This window comes from Orcinus orca, chromosome 19 (assembly GCF_937001465.1).
Source record: "Orcinus orca chromosome 19, mOrcOrc1.1, whole genome shotgun sequence".
In the NCBI taxonomy this organism is placed as follows: domain Eukaryota; kingdom Metazoa; phylum Chordata; class Mammalia; order Artiodactyla; family Delphinidae; genus Orcinus; species Orcinus orca.
The window spans coordinates 37,887,219-37,902,203 of NC_064577.1; positions in this window are offsets into that span (position 1 = coordinate 37,887,219).

The window sequence follows — 14,985 nt, forward strand, 5'->3', positions numbered from 1 at the left end:
CTGCCTGGCTCCCAGCTTTAGATATCCTTCCCCAAGTCCCTCCTGTGATCCCTGAAAGCCCTTCTATTCGGTCTGTTCTCAACAGTGTTTTCCCTGCTGTTCCTCACTGCGGGAGAAAGAGGTGAGCTTGAGAAGGGTTTGGTTTCTGGCTCTTGACTGGAGAAAGGACAGCTAGGGGCCGCGGAGTCAGATGTGCCCCTCAGGGACACCCCCCTCCCCCAACCCACTTCCTCTCTCTGCCTTCTACTCATGAAGATGAAGATTAAGTGGACACCTACAGGAGGTGTACCTGTATACACCTGGCCTTGTATCTGAATCTCCTGAGGGAACCTGCTAAAAAAGAAAAAAACACCAACGAATAAAACCAGATTCCTGAGCCCTACTCCTAACCTCCAGAATCAGAATTTCTGAGGATGAGGGACCAGAAATCTTAAGTTCCAACAAGCTCCCCTGATGATTCCGATGCAGCCAGCCTGGAGCTGGGAACCAATAGGAAGTGTTTGTGGAACTGGACCTCCCTAGGTCTAATGTCAATTCCAGCTCTTGTTTGCTGTGCAACCTGATCAAGTTACTTAACCTCTCTGAGCCTCATACCAACACCTGCCTTATAAGGTGGTAGTGAGAATTACATGAAAAGTATTTAGCAGAGTGCTTGGCATGCCCAGACCCTCATAAGTGGGGAGCTGATGATACAGTTTTTATTACATCATTTTTTATTATTATTATTATCATTACTCAAGCACCTGGCATACCCTACTCTGAGGACGGTAGTTCCAAAGAGTGCTGTTGCCAAGCAAGGCCACTGGAGAGGGTGTCTCAAGTTGAAAGCCAGCCAGATAAAAGGAGCTATTTGCTAGATGCTAGGCTCAATGATAGTAAAACCTCCAGGGAGACCAGGGAGATGAAAGGAAGAGACTCGCCATGCTGGCGATATCACCCCACGCAGTACATCTGCCAAACTTGCTCGCCCCAGGTAACTCCAGCAGTTTTCTGCAACAGTGGAAGAGACTGGGAGGAGATTCAGCGCAGGGAAATCATTCAGAGGATGTTCCGCTGGGCTGGAGCAGGGTGCAGCTGACACCACTCCAGGGCACCCTGCTCCTAGCAAGCAAAGGGAGGGATTTGGAGCAAGGTCCATGAAGATAGAAGGATGGAAGGCCACGCTGGACTGGAGAGAGATTTGGGGGGTGAAGTCTCAAGACTTGGTGCCAATGTTATCTCCTCCAGGCTGAGTTCAGGGCTTCTGTTTACATTCCCCCCCTCCATTGCCACATCCACCATTCTGTTCTGAGTGTTTGCTTGTCTGCCTTTCCCACTGGAGAGCAACAACTTGTCCAACCTCATTTTGCCCTGCTGTCCCCTCAGTCCTGCACTCCTACTCTGCTGACCTCCTTTCTGTTCCTCAAACCCACTGAGCTGTTTCCAGCCCAGGGCCTTTGCACTTGCTATGCTCTTTCCTGGTTCTTTCTCCTCAGTCTTCAGGTCCTAGAGAGCCCGTCCCTAGATTGCCCCTGTCCAGCTGCTCTCTATCACAACACTTACAGATTTCCTTTACAGCACCTACACAATCTAGGATCATCTTGCTTATTAATTATGTACTTACTTATTGTCTGTCTCCTGTGGAGGGGAACATTTGAGCTCCGTGGAGGTGGGGATATCTGTCCTGCTCACCTCTCTATGTCCAGAGCCCCGCACAGGGTGCAGGGTGCAGGATGGGAGCTTACTGTTATTGTTGACTGGTTTATTGTCTAGTCATCCCAGTCTCCAGCACCTGGCACAGTGTCAGGAGCCTGGAGCTGCCTAACAAATGCTCATTGAATGAATAGATGATGCCGTCAGCCACTTCTGAATTGGTTTATGACCAAGAAATCTCAGTGTAATCCTAGGGCTAGAAATCCATTTATTCAATGATATTTATTGAACATCTATGACATGTCAGGCACTGTGCTAGGCTCAGGGGACACAGCAGAAATCAGAGCCCCTTCATGGTCTAAATTACAGAAGAGAGGAGGTTAGCTGGGGGGAGATATTTTTCTGGGAGGTGAGTATGGGTACTCTCAACACCCGCTTTTCCTCCCATCTTTTTTTCTGAATTTGGGTTGTTCCAACATGCCATCATCGTTGTGGTTTTGGTTTAGGGGTTTTCTGATAGGTTTTGAATGTTGGAGGAGGAGCCCGAGGAAATTGCTCTTTGCGGGCAGGATCGTAGCAGGCAAAGCTCAGCGACAAATCTCGCCTCTCCCCGTCCTTGTCCCTCTGCTTCCGCCCTCCTAAAAGCCAGCCTGCAATCAGGCACCTTCATTACGAAGACTGATGGTACGCAGACAGGGATCTGAGAAAGCTTCTGCCTTGTCTGACTTTCGTGGTGAAAATTTAGCGCCCTCAGTAACCAGATCAGCACGTCTCCGTTAATCTGCACCAATCAGCCAGGCTGAGGCAAAGGATTCCTAGGAGGGCTTGGAATGGGTCCTGGGAGCCGGGGACAGCCAGCTGGACGAGATGCCTCAGAGCGCCAGGGCTGGGCTTTCCGGCCAACATGTGGAGCACTGAGAAGCAGACCCTGAAACCAAACCAGCCCAGGGTGGAAGGGAAGCAGGGAAGACAGGGCAGGAAATGGTGAAAACTTATTTGGTGCAAGAAAGGGGAGCCTTGGAATTGCCCAAAGACACAGGCTGCCTGTGGAAGTGGTTAGGAACCAGAAAGGGCTTCCAGCAACCCTATGTGCTCCAGGGGCTAAGGCACATCACAAGACAAGCCACAGTCTCCAAAATACTAATGCCAGAGTCTGCTTGCTCTAGACTGAATGTATGCGTCCTCCCCCGCAAAATTCATGTGTTGAAACCGAGTCCCCAATGTGGTGGTATTAGGAGGTGGGGCCTCTAGGAGGTGATTAGGTCACGAGGGTGGAACCCTCATGAATGGGTTTAGTGCCCCTATCAAAGAGACCTCAGAGAGCTCCCTCACTCCTTCCACCAAGTGAGGACACAGCAAGAAGACCATCGTCTGTGACACAGAATTTTCTGGTAACTTGATCCTGGACTTCCCAGCCTCCAAAACTGAGAAATAAATGTTTGTTGTTTATGTCACCCAGAATGTAGTATCTTTGTTATAGCAGCCCAAACACACTAAGCCACTGCTACTCTGCCTGGTGCCTGCAAATCCCTGAGGTACAACAACCAAACACACAAATACCCCCTGGAGCTAAACCCTCTATATTTCTGGGTCCCCCCATTCTTGTAAATCAGGCTTTCAGCCTGTGGGGGTTAGTGATGCCCATGACCCTGGTATCCTTCTGTGTCCCCCTCATCCCACTATAGTGTCGAAGCAGCCCCTGGGCTCTACCTGGAAGTGAGGAATCTCTGCCCAGAAAATCGGCCCTGATCCCTGACGTGCCAGAGCTGGAAGGGGCCTTGAGATCTTTAGTCCAACCCCCTCATTTTACAGAGGAGAACTGAGGCTTCAAGAGCGTGGAGACCCACCCAAGGGCTGGTGTTGGAATCCGGTTTTCCAGACTCTCACCTCACAGTTCTTTTTATTTTACACGCTGCCCACTGCACAGTGGGTGCTCCATATGCATTGGCTGAATAACTGAGTGACTCAGAGGATGAATGGATGGGAGGATGAATGGACGATGGAGGGCGGGGTTGTGTCATATCTTTAGAACAAGGACATCCTCCTGGTTTCCTATGGTGTGGTTAGTGCCACAGGCTGTACCCTGGAAATTTCTCTGTAAACCAAATGATCAATTAGACACCACCCAGAAGTGCATAACGCACTACACAGCAATGACCGAATTGGCTTTGGGAACAGCAAACTGTGCCAGACCAATTTAATTTCCTCCCCAGTGATAGAGTGACGGGCTTCATTGGCGAGGGGCGAGAAGGAGCTGTCATCTATCTTGCTTTCAGGGCGGCGGTTGGGTTCTCTCCTACACGACATTCTCATCAGCTTGCCAAGGAAATGCTGTCTGTTCCAGCGTCCCCCGGGGGTGGACAAGCAGCCTGAGGCTTCACGCCCAAGGCCTTGTCCCCATATCAACTCCCCATAGGCACTGGGCTCCCATCCAGACACTGACCTGAGAACGCCTTCATGCAGGGGGCCCTCCCGGGTGTTTACACACTGAAAACGTGGAGAGGTCTGGATGCACACATGCACACACATACATGTGGGTGGGGACACACGTGCACACAACCTCATGAATGCACGCATGTTCTTTGCAAACGTGTGTGTCCTACTGAGATCAGCATGCCAGGTATGGGCCATCCATAAACCCAAGGGCGCTGGCATTTGAGCCTGAGGTTGTAGGGGAGGATGAGACTGGGCGGGGCTGAAACTGTCAATCAAGCGCTAGATCAGGGGCTTACATAAGTGCCGTCCGACAGAAATAGACTTCGAGCCACATAGATAATTTTAAGTGTTCTAGTAGCCACAGATTAAAAGTTAAAAAAAAAGATGAAACCAAAGATTTTTTTCTCTTTGCTCTCTGTATCAACTCAGTATACCCTAAATATGATCATCTCATTTGGAATCAATTTTTAAAATTGAGATACTTTATTCTTTTTAAATTTTGTACAAAATCTTCAAAGTCCAACGTGTATATTACACTTACAGCACATCTCAACGTAGATGCTAAATTCAGACACAAGTGTGTTTCACTGGATATATTAGATCTGCGTTTGGATTTCGTTAAATGTACAGTTGAAAAAGTAGGTTCACATACCCAAATTGTTCCAAACGTACTTAAAAGTTTTCCAATAACTGAATCCACTATCCGTTTTTAAAACTTAAATTGATGTAAATGAAATTAAAAATTTAGTTCCTCAACCGCACTAGACAGCTCCAAGCGTTCAACAGCCGTGGGGGTGCAGGGAACCTGGCTACCAGACCAGACCGCAGGCCTGAAGACCCGGCAGGCTTAGGGTCTGCAAAGGCAGTGGGCTACTGCACAGAGGGGGTCAGGAGCCCCAGAGGGAGGCCAGAGTGGCAGAAGCCAGGAGCTCATGTGGGGACCCTTTGAAGGACAGGCAGTGGTCAAGGCTCTGGGACCACTGGGCCATCGAGGGGCTTCATCCCACCAGCAGTAAGAAGCGACTGGAGGTCTTTAGCAGGGGGGTGCTGTGAGGAGACGGAGCTTCAGAAGAGTGACTTCGGGGTGGGGATGGCTGGGCTGGAGGGGGGGTGGGGGACAGGGGACCAGAGGGACACCAGAGCGAGGGATGAGGCAATGACAAGCTGAACCAGGGTCTGACAGGGGGATGGAAAGGACAGGAGGGGTGTGAGGAACCCTGAAAGTAGGAAGCCACAGCGTTTCCTGATGGCTGCTGCAGAAGCAGTGGGAGGGAAGGAGGCCGAAAGGGCAGAGGGGATCCTAAGACTGGAGACGGCCTTGGTAGCTTCCTGTGGGCATCTCCCAGCCCCCAGGACACAGCCTCAGGACCCCTTTCCTCTCCAGGAGGAACCCTATGACCTTGTCTGGGTTCTGCCCAGCTCCTTAGCCACAAGTCTTCTCACTTTGGCCCATAGCCAGAAGCCTCCCTCCACCCCCGCCTTGGGGTCCCTAGAACCAACTTCCAGCCATTTGAGAAGACTCTTGCTGGCCCCAGTTCTCGCTGGGCAGGTCCTATCCCTGGAGGTTTGGCTGCCCACACCTGGATGGGCCCAGTGACGTCTGCTTCCCTCCAGAAATGGGGCAGGGTGGGAAATAGCCTTAAGGGTGCGTTTAGAGAAAGCGCTGGTTTGGGGTGTGCTGGGTCTGAGGGACTTGAGGGAGGTGCTGAGGAGAGTCCAGCTGAGGGCTGGGAACACTGGACAGGAGTTCTGGAGGGGAGGCAGGAACGAGCTTTCATTTGAGGAATCATTTCCATCGAGGAATCGCATAGCCACTGTGCACACGAGACTCCCACTGCTTCCCGTCCCACCGGCCAGTCCATCAGGACTACCTTAGAGACAGGCCACACGGAATCTTTGCCATTCCCCCAGTGTTTCCTACCTCTTCCCCAAGCAGCAAATTAATTCTCAAACTGGGCTTCTAGAAGGAAATTTGGTAGGAATCGGGATTGGTCCTGGGGGTGGGAGTTCCAAGGCTTATGAGGGCCATGGCAGTGGAGGTCTGGGGGAGCAGAGGAGATGGGTACAGTCTTTTTTTTTTTTTTAAATATTTTATTTATTTACTTATTCGGCTGCACTGGGTCTTAGTTGTGGCACACGGGATCTTTTTTTAGTTGCGGCACGTGAACTCTTAGTTGTGGCACATGGGATCTAGTTCCCCGACCAGGGATGGAACCTGGGACCCTGCATTGGGAATGCAGAGTCTTAGCCACTGGACCACTAGGGAAGTCCTGGGTACTGTCTTACAGAGGGATGGTTGGGTCGACAGACATACTTGGCACTTACACACATACCCCCTGCCCAGGTTCTTATTTACTGATGCATGACACACAATCCAAAAATTCAGTGGCTTGAAGAAACAATTTATGGTTATCAGGTCTCACAGTTCTGTGGGTCAGGAATTTAGACAGCTGGACAGGGCACAGAGGGAATGGTTCATCGCCGCTCCAGGGTGTTCATGGCTGCAGTTCAGGTGACTCAGAGGGCTGGGAGCTGGAACCTATGGAGGTGGCCTGGCTCAGTCTCTCCACGTGGCACCTTGGACTTCCTCACTGCATGGCAGCCTCAGGGAAACTGGTCTTTCACGGCAGCTTAAGCCTCCAAGTCCCTAGAGGCTCAGACAGGAGCTGCAAGAGTCTTGGTATCTTGGTGAGAAATCCTGAGCGTCGTCTCTGCCACATTTTACAGGTCAAGCAAATCACTAAGGAGAGCTCAGATTCAAGAGGCGCAGATGGGAGAATGGCACATATCCATAGAAAAGGAGGGTGTAGGCGGCAGCCACCTTGGGGACAAGCTACCCACCACCAGGCCCACCCACCGCGGTAGGGCAGCTGTGTGTCTTACCAGCTCGCCCACATTCATCAGCCCAACAAGCTTCTCTTACTGTCACTGCCTTCTGCACGGAGGCCACAGCCTCAGTGACACATTGAAAAGCTCGTCTTACCTGCTTAGCCAGAACATAAGCCCTCAAGGAGTTGAGATGCCTCTTTTATTGCCTTGCAGCCCTGGCCTTGACTATTTGGGTGCTCCCCTTCCCAAATCAGTGCTCCTCAACTGGTCCCATCAGCCTTATACCGCCCGCCACACAGCACTCCCAGAAACATCCTTATTAAGTATCCTGCCCCACCACCCCCGGCGTGGAAAGAGGTCTCCTTGACTCACCACCATAGCTGTGGTGCTGAGACAGACAGAGGAGGAGGAGGACAGAGTGGTGGGATGGACAGACGGTTGGGGTGGACAGAGGGGGAGGAGAACGACCAGGGAGCGGGGTGGGGGTGGGGGGGCGTGACCGTGACCATGGCAGGCCAGGTCTGGAGGAGCCGTATGTGCTGGTGGCCACCTGGATTTATGCTCTTGCCACATGCCACCTCTGCCTACCAGGCCTCCACTGCTACATTTCAATTCAATGTTGTTGTGGCTTTATAATGCAAATTGTGGTAGAGAATTATACCCTTGCCTGGAGAAGAAAAAAAAAAAAGATAAACAACAAAAAGAGTGGAGGGGAACAGCAGTACCTTTAAAGAAATTATTTGTCAGAATATTTCTCAATAATATTTAGATGGCTAGAATAGATCTACATTCAGGTCCTTGTGTAGAAATACCTGCACTTGCACTGAGAAAGCAATGTTATCCAACTGTATTCTTCTCGCCCCTGGCGGAATGCAGGGGAACAATGAGGTTGGGCCGTGCACAGCAGAAGCTGGTGATGGAAAAGATGATTTTTGCTCAGGAGGGCAGGGGCTTGCCTCTATGTGGATCCCTTTCATTGCTCCACAAAGAGCCCTTTCTTCCTCCCGGGCTGTACTGAGTAATAACAACCAGGGAGTTTTTCTCACCTTGATTTCTTTTTTTTTTTTGCGGTATGTGGGCCTCTCACTGTCGTGGCCTCTCCCGTTGCGGAGCACAGGCTCCGGACACGCAGGCTCAGCGGCCATGGCTCACGGGCCCAGCTGCTCCATGGCATGTGGGATCTTCCCAGACCGGGACACGAACCCGTGTCCCCTGCATCGGCAGGCGGACTCTCAACCACTGCGCCACCAGGGAAGCCCTCCCACCTTGATTTCTGAGCCTCTTCGAGCACCACCTGGTTAACGATCAAATTCATACCTGGAATAGTGTCTTTGACCTTGGGCGAGTCTGCCCAAGTGCCTGGCCATTTTGTGGGATTCTGGGAGAAATGGCTTTGTTTGGAAACACGAAGAGACTGGGGGCTCCCTGAAACACTGGTGGGTCATACCTATACACGGGGCTTTTGTAGATTAAATAGTTTTTCCTGCTGGCCGCTGTCAGATTGGACAAATGTGTCTAGAAGGAATCGCATAAGCCCCCACCCTGAGCACCCACTGACCACCACGGCCCACCACAGAGGCCTCCCCATGCTTCTTTGCTCCCACGGTCACGGCTGTGTCCCCAGGTGTTGTTTTGCTTGGGTTTCTGTCTGCTTGTTTTCTGATCCAGTCCAGGATCTGATCTTGGGTCCCAGGGGCCCTTTGCCCTGCCCTTGGTCTCTGTTCACCTGGGCATTCCTCACAGCCCTGGCCTTGACATTCGGTACTTTGCTTCTACCATCGATGTTCCTCACCTGGGCCCATCAGCCTTCAGGCACCCATCGCTTGAGTGACACTGTCTCACAGAGTGAGGTGATGGAGAGAGCTCAGCCAGCTTGGAAATGGGGGCTGGATTCGAATCCAGGCTCCACCTCTCACTAGCCCTGGGACCTGGGCAGGTGTTTAAGAAGATAGAACTTCTGTTTCCTCATCTCCAAAGCAGGGATAATAAAACCCTCCTTGAGAGCTTGATGTGAGGATTACAGTTTTGCAGGGCATGGGTCTGGCCGTCTACAGCAGTCAGTACATGACAGCCCGTGGCACGCCCTCACCCTTATTGCTGACAGCGGCAGCGGGGAACCTCTCCGTGCACCTTAGCTGTGCGCTGCCTGGCCAGGCCTTTGTAAACAAGCACACTTAGCCACATAACCCAAGGAGCTGATCAGGAGAGGCGAGGGAGAGGAACTCCTACCGTGTCTGGGCGTTTTGCTGGGACCTCTGGTTTTCTCATTTAATCCTTCAAGAGCCCTAGGAGGGAGGCATTACTATTATAATCATTTTACAAAAGAGGGAGATGGGACTCAGGGCAGAAGGTAGTTGTAGACCTAAAGGCTGCAGAGCTGGGATCCAAACCCATGCCTGGAACCAGGCCCAGGATGAAGGTCAGGTTTCAATGGAAAAAAGAAGGTAAGAGGTGACTTGATTTTGAATCTATGGACTCTCTGACCCTCAATCTGGGAACAGGGTCAGAAGCAAAGCCTGGAGAGGGGGCAACCCTGCAGATGGAGGTTGAGTAGCCCCCCTTGTGGGGTGGGGGAGGGCTGGAGGGGGCAGGGAGATGGGCAGGATTTTGGAGGCCTGTGGCGTCTGTTTCACAGTGGTTGGCACAAGTCCTGTACTCAACCCATCTGCCAACTCAGCACGGTAGCACCCAGGCTACGAGGAAGAAGCAGGAGATAGAGGAGGAGGCCAGTGGAAGGGGGCCCTCCAGTCTCTGCGAACAGCACACTTGAGCCTGTCCTGTCTCTCCCGCCACCTACTTCCCAGTCCCCCTTCCTTCTTCCCTTCAACCTGCAGCCGCCTCCCCAGTCACTCTTACGTCTCTCACCAACACCCTGCACCCTCATCTTCTGAAATCACTCCCTCCTTCCTCCCTCTGGGATCTGAGGCCCAGAGAGGTGGCTCACCGGCCTGGAGACACACAGCCAGTCCACTGCCAGGACCCATCTCCAAGCATCTCGAGACCCTGTTCCCTACCCCAACAGCTGCCTCATTCGGAGGGGGGAGTTTAGGCCTGTCTTCTTTTCCCTCCCCCACAGGGGAGATGATTCAGCCCCATAAAATGACAATGTCTGTCCTCCATTTATAGGCAAGAGCGCTGCCTGGCTTTTATAGAACCTTCACAGCCAGTCTGCTCAAGGGAATGCACTCTATCTCCAATCTCCCCAAGCTGTGAAACCAAAATACAGAAACAAAGGCCCTTCCTCAGGGGCCCCTAATCTCCGGCCAATCGTGGTCACGGAGCCCTCTCTCCCTGATCACACTTGCCCGGCTCGGGTTTAAAGCTGAGGGCACAGCAGACAAAGAGGGCAGCGGAGCAGGTGAAGACAGAGCGATTGTGTTGCCTGTTTAGTCTTATGGTCCCAGCCAGCTGGGAGGGGCAGGAGGTTCTGTTTCACCGTGGTTGGGCACAAGTTCTACACATCAAGGCTTGTTAATCCACCTGCCGGCTCAGCACAGGGCTCCCGGGCCAGGGGCATCCATGCTAGGAGGAAGGAGTGGAAGACAGTGGTGGTGGTGGGAGGGGAATATAAGAAAATAACAACTTTAGCATCAATATGGTACTCACTGCCCCCCATATCCTCTGATGGCGGTGGGGCTTGGGGATGGAGGGTAGAGACACTGCAGTCTCAGACCCCCTCCATGAGAGCAGACCCCAAGCCCTGGCTCCCCCACCCTGCTGCCCTGTGACCGGGCAAGCGTCCCTGGAGTCCCCTGGGAGTTCCCGAATGCGTACCTGGGCCTCCTGGTTTGGGTTAGGCGTTCTGCTCTAATATGTGCTATTAATGAGGACGTCACAATTGGAGATGCATCTCTGGTGCTGAGTAACTCCCGGGCTTGAGGACAGTCATTTGTCACTCTCATTAACAAGTGCTGCCTCATCTCTTGCAGATGCGTGACAAATGTGGCGGATACAGCCACCCATAGCCCTGGGCAAGGAGCTGCCCGTGGGGCTGGAGGAGAGGGAGAGGCTAGACTCTCAGCTCGGTGAGCTCCCACCCAGCCCTGCTGTCCCTCTTGGGCAGCACCTGCTCTCGGAACATGTAGGGAGACAATACGGCCGAGGGGTTAACACTGGGCCTTGGCATTGGATGACTTTGGGTTCACATCTTGGCTCTGCCGCTTCCTGTGGGTAACCTGATCTCTCTGAGCTGCCACGTCCCTATCTGTATGAAGATGAGAATAAGAACAGTTGCACAGAGCTTCCAGCAGATCAAATGAGGTCAAGCTGTAAAGCCCCTGCTACACAGGGCCACCCGCACACAGAAGTGGGTATTACCGAGATGTCGCATAAGGCAGAGCACAGAGGGTATCGGACCAACATTGCCTCGTGAGGGTGAGAAAATTCTGGCCTGACGGCACTGCTTCTGACAACCAGGGCAGCCTCTCCCTCCATCACTATTCTTGGAAAGACAATCAGAGCATCTCTGGAATTCCAAGGCACCTTATTTCCCTGCAGAGAAAGGGAGAAAGGAAAGGGACCTGCTTCATGCGCTCAGGAACCCGGGCTCCCAGCAGGGCCGCAGCAGCAGCAGGGGCAGTCTGCTGATGTGCCCCAGGCAGGACATGCATGTTCCCTTGGAGGAGCTGGAAACGGCCGGATTCCTCTCACAAAGACTCTGTAATGATGTCTGGAGCAGATGGCAGGGGTGGGTGTTCCCAGCTGGGGTGACGGAGCCTCATTTGCCTGGAAATTCCCTCCAGTTCCAGGGAATCCCTTCCAGATGTTCTCACCCACAACCTCGCTGAACAAGAGCAGTGGGGACCTAAAGAGCCAGAGCTGGAAAGCTGAGCCAGCCTTTTACACAGGCAAAGAAAGCAGCCACCCATAAGGTCAGGCCAATGGCCGCCATATGTCCTCAGGTACCTGCCTACCACCACATATACAAATCCAGGGCTCCACTATTAGATAGCCATTCCTTTGGATAAGGGAATTCTCTTCCAGGGAGAATGCCATCATTTCATCTCAGGGAGTTCTCTTCCAGTTTTTAATCCCCCTGCAAGGGATAACATATAAACCCTTGCCACTCAAATTGTGGTCCAGCAACACTGGACCACTCTCAGGCCCCACCCCAGAGCTACTGAATGAGACCGAATTTTAACAAGATGCTGCACTAAATCATTATTGTCCCTTAACTTTTTAGAATGCAAGCTCCCAGAGGGCAGGGGTTTTGTTCGTTTTGTTCACTACTATGTTATCAGTGCCCAAAGAGTTCCTGGCACAAAACTCCTGGGAAGATTTTTGAATAAGTGAATGAACACTATTTAGAGCCTAGTTCCCCATAGCCCTGAGGGATAGGTACACAGGATGGGTAAGTTTTGATGTGGAGGGAAGGAGGAGGAATCAGAAGGGGACAGTACCAGGGAATGAGGCACTCCGAGGAGAGGGGGCTGGAAAGGAGGAGAGGGCGTGCCCAAAGTATGGGAGCCCCAAAATACGCTTGATAAGTACTCCCAGAACCAGAAGGGAAAACAGGACTTGGGAAGAAATGAGACAAGTCCCTTCTCCCCCTTGAGGTCCTCTTCCTCAATCTGACCCCGCTGGCTACCTCCCCGGGGGGCTTTCTCCTTCAGGAGCCTCCCTCGAAACTCCCGACACCTTCAGTGCTGCTGAGCATGCCCCAGATGCCCTATTCCTGTGAAGGTATGTTCAGACCCTCTGCCCCCTGTGTAGGCTGCTCCCTCCATCTCCCCATGAGGGGCCTTGGCCAATGGGGTGGATCCTTGGAGGTGGCAGGCCTCACCACTGACTACCTAGTGATTGCCAAGTTGGGGAAACTAAGGCCCAATGAGACAAAGCAACGTGGCCAAGTTCATTCAGGTAGGAATGGCAGCCTAAAGCCCAGGGCTCTGCCTCTTGGATGGGTGTTTCCTCTGTCCCACCTTTGGACAGCTCAAGTGTCTCTCCTCTGGGTAGCCTAGTACCTGGCAACTAGGAGGTGGGAGAATTGTGGAATGAATGAGTGAGAAGAGACTCACTGGGAGCGAAGAGAATGCTAAGCGCTTTACACAGGTTAGTTCTCTGAACAAGCAACCCTGTGGTGGGGGACACTAGTGTTAGCCCCATTCGCAGATGAAGAAATCGAGGCACAGGGTGATTAAGACATGAAACTTAATCTTGTTGGAGCTGGGATTTCAACATGTCTCTGCCTAACACTCTAAAGCCCCCGGTCCTCATCAGGATGCCATGCTGCCCTCTTTTTCGGTAAACGCTTTTCTTTGAAAGAGGCCACTGCTGTCTGGATGACTCTGGCACAGGCTCTGAGCCGGATGAGCTTCTAATTCACTTTGATGGTGAGCAGAGTGTGTCCCCACTGGCTCATGCAGGAGCCTGAGACTTCAAGGAATTCTTTTGGAATCCTCCTGGCCACCTGGGAGGCTCCAAATCCCCTGATTCACTCTCAGTGGCAGCTTTGATTCAAATACCAGCTCTTCTGCAGGGTTTCATGGACCCTTCGGTCTAAAATAGGACCCCATCCACCCTACCCCTCTCCTGTCCTCTTTCCCAGTTTCATTTTTCTCCATAGCATAAAGCATTGCCTAACCCTATCGCATAGCCGTGAGTGGTGTTTGCTTTTTAAAAGTCTCCCCACTAGGATGTGACCTCCATGTGGTCAGGGACATTGGCTAGTTTCCTGCTCTCTCCCCGGGGCCCTGGCTCTTAGTAGGTGCTCAGGACCTACTGACCGAATGAATGTATCATCACAACGTGATACAGAAACAGCGCTTTTCTAAATTGGTAGGAGGTCGTAGGGATCCTGTCAGAGCTGTGCCTCTAGGAGTTTGTTAGTAAGAGTGAAAAGCCAACATTTACCAGAAGTTTAAAGAAATCACAGTGGATGGTTTGCTCACCCGTGAACACTTACTGAGCACTTCCACACGCCAGGCATCTGTGAACGAGCCAAGCCCCCGACCCAATACAACCAAGAGTTGTATTTTAGGGGGAGATGTACGTTAAACAATCCCCACAGATAAGTATTCAAACTGCATTGTAATAGTGCTGGAGCTGATGGGGACCCTGACCTGGTTTGTGGCGAGAAGCCCGGATTTGAGGATTTCCCCCGACAAGGTCTCTCACAGATGTCTGCATTCTCATGGGTCTTCCTGAGTGTCAGCGAAGGGGCCACAGCTGCAGCTGGCATGCCCAGAGCTGCGCATGCCCAAGGGTGGGTTTAGCAGGGACAACTTCCATCATGACTGCTGAGGGGAAGACTTTCTCCAGGGAAGGATGGGCCCCACAGGACGGGGTTCAGCCTCACAGCATTAGGGGGTCTTAGAAGTCATCCACAAAGGACCCTCTCAGTCCAGGCTCCAGGAGCCTGCTTCTCTAGCTATAAACATGAGAACAAGATCTGCTTCCTTACAGACGAGGGACTGAACAGGAAGACGCAGGGAGGGATGTAGCTCGGTGCCTGGCTCACAGGAGCGGCCTGTGTGCGTCTCTAAATGTGGGACGAGGTGGAGGTTCCTGGGGAGGGGATACAGTGAAGGGTCAATGAAAGGAGAAATCAAAGACAGGGACTGGGATTATTCCATCTGGAGAGCAGATGGCTCATGTGCCTCAGTTTCTTAGTCTATAAAATGGGTCACTGACCAGTTGTTTTCACATGAAGGGCAACAAGGAGAAACGGACTTTAACCAAAGCAGAAAGATTTGCAGTCAGATAAGAGGAAGAACTTCTTAAATCTAGAAGAAAAATAAATAACTGAATAAGCCAATGAGAGGGAGGGGTAGGCTCCCTTGGAAACAGAATGATAAAGCTGGAAGGGACATGTCACGCCCCTACACACACACACACACACACACCCCTTGGATTTTAGTGAGACTCAGAAGGGAGGGTGGCCTGCCTTTGGTCAACAGTGGTCAGTAGTAGAGCTGAGGGTGGAACCCAGGGCTGCTCACTCCAGATCCAGGGCTCCCTCCGTCTTTGTCCACCCCACCCCCAATTCTGTTTTTCTAGGAAAGAGTGCCTAACACTGACTGGGTACTCACCACATGCCGGGCACTCTTCTAAGGCTCTCTGTAGAGTGTTAGGATTAATCCTCAAAGC